At 31.2% G+C, this 7900-nt stretch overlaps 1 pseudogene; it reads right to left on the bottom strand.

Moving 5' to 3' along the window:
• Positions 1–3906: 3906 nt before the first annotated feature.
• LOC127904721 (FCS-Like Zinc finger 13-like) lies at positions 3907–6542 on the bottom strand (annotated as a pseudogene).
• Between the last annotated feature and the right edge of the window lie 1358 nt (positions 6543–7900).

Raw genomic sequence — 7900 nt, forward strand, 5'->3', positions numbered from 1 at the left:
AACTTAGTTAGAGAGTACAAACAAGAGTTTTTAGTATCATCTTCATAATGGCAAATCAAGATGGAAGAGAAATCTCAAAAGCTGGTACAAAAAAGTACAAAGAAAATAGAGTAAGATAAAAGTTGAAAAACAAATCAAAATACAACAATTTTTTTTATTGAAATAGTTACCCTAGGCCTAGTCATTAACCTTGCAATTAGGGTTTCATCATCTTTATCTTCTTCAATTATGAGAGGTTTTAAGGTTTAAAAGGATTGGATGTCATTAGTGGTAGGTAAACACTAATAGTTTGATGAGTTGAACAAAAAAAGAAGCATGGTCAATAATTTTAAGTAAACAATGCTCATTATTATCTACATTATAGATGATTAATTTATTTGATCGATCCATTATTAACTTGATGGGGGGATTTTTTTTAATCAATCTAAAAATAAAAAAATATAGAGGGCATTGTTTACACCCAAAGTAAACATCTATGTATCAACTATGCAAAAACATTAATTGTTCATAACCAAACAGGAAAAAAAGATAGAACTCAATCGTGAACAATGAAAAAAATATGTCTAGGAGGAGTTCAAAATTGATTCGGGAAGATAGAAAGCGATCAACCAAATGAATTAAAATTCATGATCGTCTAGGAGTGTTAGAAGACATGATCGACCATGAAAAGTTAATCAACTATAGAGATAAGTATTCATGTGATTACCTATAAGATCAAGTTTACTCTAAATAACAATATGTGGTTTATTATGCTGGTAGGAATTATAAATTAGTAAGGAAACATATGACTATCAAGAAGGAGACATGTTATAAGCATTACAAATTGTATTATGATTCATATTATAAGCTCCTGATCTATTATGAATAATTTGTATGGAGTTGGGAATTGTAGTTAACGTATAATTTGAACTTTATAGCAATATAAATAGGCTATCTATTTATTGAAAAAGATAGTCAACCTCACATGTACAATTTATATCTTTAATTTTATTCAATCTATCTCTTTTTTATATTCTTTTATTTGTTTTCTTTTATACGCACTCTTTTACCTTCCTACTTTATTTACTTTATTGTTCTTTTATTTGTTCACTTGCTATCATTTCATGTGGCATTAAGTGAGATAGATTTACCTATTTTAAGGTTTAAAATATTTTAGAATTTGAACTCCATTTGATTTTGTGAGGTTGCTATCTGCCTCTATAGGATTAAGCTCCTCTTAATTGATAAGAAACAAATGAAGAACACATAGCATAATTGATAAAGAATTAATGATTGGCCAACTAATTAGTTAGAGATCGATAACATGATTATCTATCAGAGCAACGCATATATGGAGTGATTAGTAAAAAGATTAAAAATTGAAGTGTTGTTTGGTTATCAAGAAGAAAAGATTGGAAATAGAATGAAGGAATAAATGTTCAATGAAGGAATCAAAATGACATTTTAATTCAAATAATGCATATGAAATACTAATAAGAAACCGAAATAAAATTTAAAATTTTTAATGGCTTATTTTTAAAATGAAATGAAATGATGAGTAAAAAAATTTGATTTCATCAATATTGTTCGTAGCACAAACAATAAAAGTGATTATGGTGATGATGATGTTGGTAGAGGATGAGTAGATGATGGGGTAGTGATAACAACAACAACAACAACAACAATAATAATAACAACAATCCTTGGCTTCTTATAATTTAGTTTAAATTGCACTTGCCTATCAAGTTTTGAAAATTACAGTTTGCAACCTAGTTCAAAGACAAATTTCAAATATAATGAAATGACTATAGTACCCCCATATATATTATAACAATCAAAGACACCAAACGATAAATTAATAGATCATTTCAGGTGCTCTCTCTCTCTCTCTCTCTCTCTCTCTCTCTGTGACTTTCCCTTTTTGACAAACACTGGAGAACTTATGATTTCTCCCAAATCAAACAACAAAATTACAATTGAAATCAATTTCTCGTATGGATTCATGATTCATCAAGGTTGTCTGTACTGGTGGTGGAATATGCACATGTTTTGTCCTAAAAAATAGCCAATGATAGATTAATTATTCGAATTTCTTTTTGTGATAAAATTATGACTATAAGTGGATTTGAGGAGATGAGAGATAGATAATGGGGTTTGTAGATGAATGGTCAGTTATCAGGGTGCTGCTTGTTCAGTTTTGAAGAGATGGAAAGAATTGATCATTGTTCCCCAAAACCTTAATTTCATAATCTTTTCTTATAATGTGGATTATTATGCAATAAACTCAATCCAACCCCACCAAGATTTTGGGAAATACCATAGTTTAAACAAAACCTTGTTCTTCAATATTAGTTTTGTACACAACCACCATTAGAAATAGCGGTTGAATACAATCATGTTTTTTAATATCAATTCTATACACAACTGCTATTAAGAATAGCGGTTGTGTATTGATGTTTTCTCTTTTGCAAAATAATTAGCTATATCAAAAGTCAACTCAAAATTTCATGAAAATCCAATGGCTAAAAGATAAGATTCAAGATCTAATAGTTAGGAGATAAGGTGATCTGGCAGGAGAGAGAAATGAGGGAAGAAAAAATGGAAAGAAAAAAATGAGTCACCAAGGACACACTAGAGATTCGTTTTTGACACGCTTAGTATCGTTAGAAAAATCTTGACGAGACGATTCTAGCTACACCTTGAAAGACCACTAAACGAGGTCATAATTAACCCCGAAAAAACCCCTAACAAATCATGATCATGTTTGGTGGTCTTTTAAGGTGTGGTTAGAATCGTCTCGTTAAGATCTTTCTAACAGTACTGAGTGTGTAAAAAAATGGAGCTCTAAAATATCCCCAGTGCCCCATTCTTTCTTGGCCAATGGATCTTCATAAAAATTTAGATTGACTTCTATAGCTGTTAATTAATTTGATTGAGAAATGACTTTTGAAACAATTGTTATTCTCAATAGCAGTTGTGTACAACCACTATTCTTAATAGTGGTTGTGTTGAAACTGTGTTATTTTCAAAATATTTTTCTAACATGTCAATTTTTCAAAACTTTTATTAAACCGTGTTAGAATTACAAAAGATCCAAATGTCTTTTCCATAGAGTTTTTTTCTCCTTAAATGAAATGAACTTAAAAAATCTGAAATAGGATATACTGAAACATCTCTAACAATTTTGGCCTACAATTGCTTAGGCAGAGAAGTAAAACCCATGTTGTCACATCTTCTATCATACCCTTTTTTTTCTACATACGTTAGAAAAGTATTTTGAAATATGATGGCTTTTATTATTGATGTGGGATTCTCCTCATATTGACTAGGTTCTGCTCAAGTAGTTTTGATAACTACAGAAAGCGGTAATTGTGAAGACCTTGGCACATCAATCTTGGAATCGATCATTGGTCTGTGACCAGTTAATATATTGGGACGCTGATTGGTACTGACTTCTATTATGTCACCATCTGGCCTCATTGAAGTTCTAGGATGGATCGTTCTTTAACTAATGGTGACATTCATCTTGCTGTTTTTATTGCAGTTAGCCAGTAAAATAAAATCTCCACTCTCAACCAACTTTATAATTGTTGCTCTGTCCTAAGGTGTACTTAAAGGTTCAATTTAGACCCTGTAAAGGATTTCAAGATTTCCAGCTGGAGGTCAAGTTTAAAAACCCTAAAAATGATGAGATGAAATGGGATTTAAGACAACGAATCAAACATTAAATCATTATTTTAACATGCAAGACTATCAAGTATAAAAAGGATTGAATTCGCCTTCACCAAAAATCTCAATACAACATAAAATTTAGCCTCTGTATATTTTATTCAAACATTGAGCTGATAAAATTGTCATATTTGTAAAAGTATTGCCGTAAATTTGTAGGGGTGTAGCCATCTGCAAGTCAGGACTTGCATGTTTAGCCTAAATTGCAAGAATCCTAGTTGAGAAGATGGAGCTTCTTATGTAAGGTGAGCTTGAAACATCTGCTACAGATCTTGCAACTTTTGATCTACACTATTCTTTGCGTTCATCTATTGTAATTTGACTCGTCCGACACTCCACGCCAAGGTTGTCAATTCCGTTCCGTTTTGTCCGGAATGGCCGAAACATTCCATACCAATTCAAAAAACAGAACAAATTTCATCTCATTTTAAATCTCGGTCCATTCCGGATTTTTCGGCTAAATTCCGTCCGGAACGTTCCGGTTTCATTCCACATGTTCTGTTCCGCTCTTGAAAAGCCATTGAATCAAATTGAATCTTGTTCAATTTAATTAATTAAACCACCCAATTATAAAAAACTATTTTTCATTACTATTTTCAATAACAATGATTTAATAATAATATTGAAAATTATTATTACTATTTTCATTAACAATGATATTAATTTTTTAAAATTAGATTTATCACTAATATATATGGTTTATATTCATGTTTTTTTTTCATATTTATACTTTGTAGAAATTTGAGCAAAACAATGGATGCTTTAGATTCCATTAGCCTTGATAACATTGACCTAACTTTATATTTAAAATATTTGTGTTAAAACATTTTATTTTCATAATATTTTGATATTTTGTTTAAGTTGAATTACTTTAAGTTAAAGATCTATTTAATCTTGACTATTTAGAAATATTTTAAATTTTAAAATTATATTTGTTTGACATTGTGTTTGTATTGCATAATTTATAATTAATTTATCTTGAATTTGAATTATGTTTGTTGAATATATATATATATATATATATATATATATATATATATATATATATATATGAACAGGACAACCCCGAAACGGCACGCCGAAACACTCCGAAACTGAAACATTCCATTCCAATTGAAAAAACGAAACACCTACCGAAACAGAATTGACAACCTTGCTCCACGCTGCAAAATGCTCTCTCCCCTGCAAACATGTAAAAGACAGGTTAATTTCAAGTTTGTATTTCTGTCTTGAAATGAACTAAAAGAAATGTTTTGGCTAAGTATGCAACAATAATTTTAAGGCACTTTATAATATAAGCATCCATTAGGAGAGACTTCAAAATTTTTGGCTGTACATGTAAATGTCTCGGATTTTTTTGAAAATTGACAGTTTGGTAAGGATTTTGGGAAATATCATAGTTTGAACAAAGCTGTATTTTTTTATACAATCATTATTGGAAATAACAGTTGAATACAATTGTGTTTTTTAATATCAATTCTATACACAACCGCTATTGAGAATAACGGTTGTGTAGTAATGTTTTGTCTTTTGCAAAATAATTAGCTATATCAAAAGCCAACTCAAAATTTCATGAAGATCCAATGGCTAAAAGATAAGATTCAAGATCTAATAGTTTAGGAGATAAAGTGATCTGGCAGGAGAGAGAAATGGGGGAAGAAAAAAATGAGTCACCAAGGACACGCTGGAGATCCGTTTTCGACATACTTAGTACCGTTAGAAAAATCTTGACTAGACGATTCTAGCTACACCTTGAAAGACCACTAAACGAGGTCATAATTAACCCTGAAAACCCCCCCTAACAAGACCATGTTTGGTGGTATTCCAAGGTGTAGTTAGAATCGTCTTGTTAAGATCTTTTCTAACAGTACTGGGTATGTAAAAAAAGAAGCTCTGGTGTGTCCCCGATGATCCATTCTTTATTGACCAATAGATCTTCATAAAAATTTGGATTGACTTCTTTTGAAACAACTGTTATTCTCAATAGCAGTTGTGTACAACCATTATTCTTAATAGTGATTGTGTTCAAACTATGTTATTTTCCAAATACTTTTCTAACATATGTCAATTTTTCAAAACTGTTATTAAATTGTGTTAGAATTACAAAAGACCCAAATGTCTTTTCGATGGAGTTTTTTTTTTTTTTTTTTTGCGTCAATGACATTAATTGAGAAAATCTGAAGCAGGATATACTGAAACATGTCTGACAACTTTGGCTTGCAATTGCCTAGGCAGAGAAGTAAAACCCATGTTGTCACATCTTTTATCATGCCTTGTTTTTTCACATTCATCTCCATCGTAGTGTATCAGACTTTGTTTGTTATTGTGGTCCAACCATGTTTTTTAATCTTTTTAGCTTTAAATTAATTTGTTTGGATGTCATTGGATCATTTTAATGTGCCAATATAAAAAATAAATCTTAAAAAATAAAAATATTATTTTGATGTATTTTCAAGCGAAAAACACTTTGAAAAACAATATTTACCACACTTCTAAACTGACCCTTAGTAAATGAATGATTACGGCCATAAATTGTCACATATGTATAGTCCTCGAAGCTCTCTATATGTATTTCCTTGAAACCACAGTCAAATCTCTCAAAAGTTTTACTAGAATTAACTAGAATTGGATTTGATCTACAAATTGCATACCCAGCCAAAACTTCATACCACCATCACTATTTGAAGACTTGTCTAAGGCTACAACAATACCCAATCCAACCCCACCAATGGACTTTTTGGACTAGTATTACCATCTGTGAACCTACACTGGTTGCCCAAAACCAATAATTCCAACAACCTTCCGATCATCAGATTTGTTCTTTTTCCTAACATCATTAAATTAAATAAATCTCCAAGAATAAAGTTGGAAATATTAGGATGGTTTTGGTCTACAAATGACTTGATATCTGATGAGTTTCAAAATTCAAGATGTTTAGGAATAATGCTGATGTGTTGGATAAATAATTAATATTTTATTTCAAGCAATCCGATCTATTCTCTCTAGCCTAGGTATCTAGCAGCTTGATATGAAAAGCCTAAATGATTGATAGTTGGTAGTTTGTAGCAGGTGATGATTGGTATGCCAAGGTGACCAATAATTGTGGTAGTAGCAGGTGGTGCCTGGTAAGCTAGATGACTGGTAGTTGTAGTGATAGCAGATGGTGCCTGATAAGCCATGTGACCAGTAGCTAGTACCTGTAAAAGGTCTTATTTGATGGACGTTGGGACTCTTTGATGGTAAAGTCAGTAAGTTAAGAGAAAGAGAGAAAGTGCAATGATATTTTAAAGAGATGGACTCTGAAACTTTGAAAATATTGAGAATGAAGAGATTGTGAATCTTGAGTTTGAAGGATTCATGGTGTATTTATAACTTATGAGTCTTGTCTTTTTTTATAGAGAGGAGATACTAAAATATAATTTCACCCTTGTGATATTTTGAGTTGTATTCTACTCAAAATAATACATATTAAATTAGTATAAAATATTAAAAGACTTGTTAGGGGTTCTAGAAAAAAATTTCAAGAGAGTGTTGGGCTCAGGGTTTATGCCCCCGAGCCCTTGAGGGTGACGGGGTGCATGCTCAGCACCCCTAAGAAATTAGAAGTTGGCATGCCCAACACCGTAATTAAATAGGTCCTGTTATGCTTGGATCTAATAATGGGTGATGGCATGCCCCGACACCCAAAATAATAAGGCTTGCTTGCTGGGTGTATTATGCCCAACAAGCAAGGTTAGGTGTAACAACACACCTAAAATAGGCTTGAGCCACCATGCTCAAGTCCATGTATTTTAATAGCAATTGGGTTCGAATGTGGTAGTCGTGCCTAAGAAAAATGTTTTTAAAACCTTTTAGGAGTTTTTATTTTTTTACCTACATGGAAAAGTGTAGGGAATAACTATTACTTAATTTATTAGTTATTTGTAATTCTAATTTATTTATTTAGTAAAGGGTGGACATGGCCATGTTGCTATGGAATTATACAATAATGATTATGATAAAAAAAGACCAAATTAATTGAATTATTTTCTAATTATTATAATTGATCTATCCAAAACAGATATTACTAGTTACAAATTTTCTTTCACTACTTGTAGGGGTGAGCAAAAAAACCGATAAACTGATAAAACCGGAAAAAAATTAACCAAAAAAACTAAACCGAGAAAAAAACCCGATTAGAATATTTAGAAAA

This window comes from Populus trichocarpa, chromosome 18, assembly GCF_000002775.5.
Source record: "Populus trichocarpa isolate Nisqually-1 chromosome 18, P.trichocarpa_v4.1, whole genome shotgun sequence".
Classification (NCBI taxonomy): domain Eukaryota; kingdom Viridiplantae; phylum Streptophyta; class Magnoliopsida; order Malpighiales; family Salicaceae; genus Populus; species Populus trichocarpa.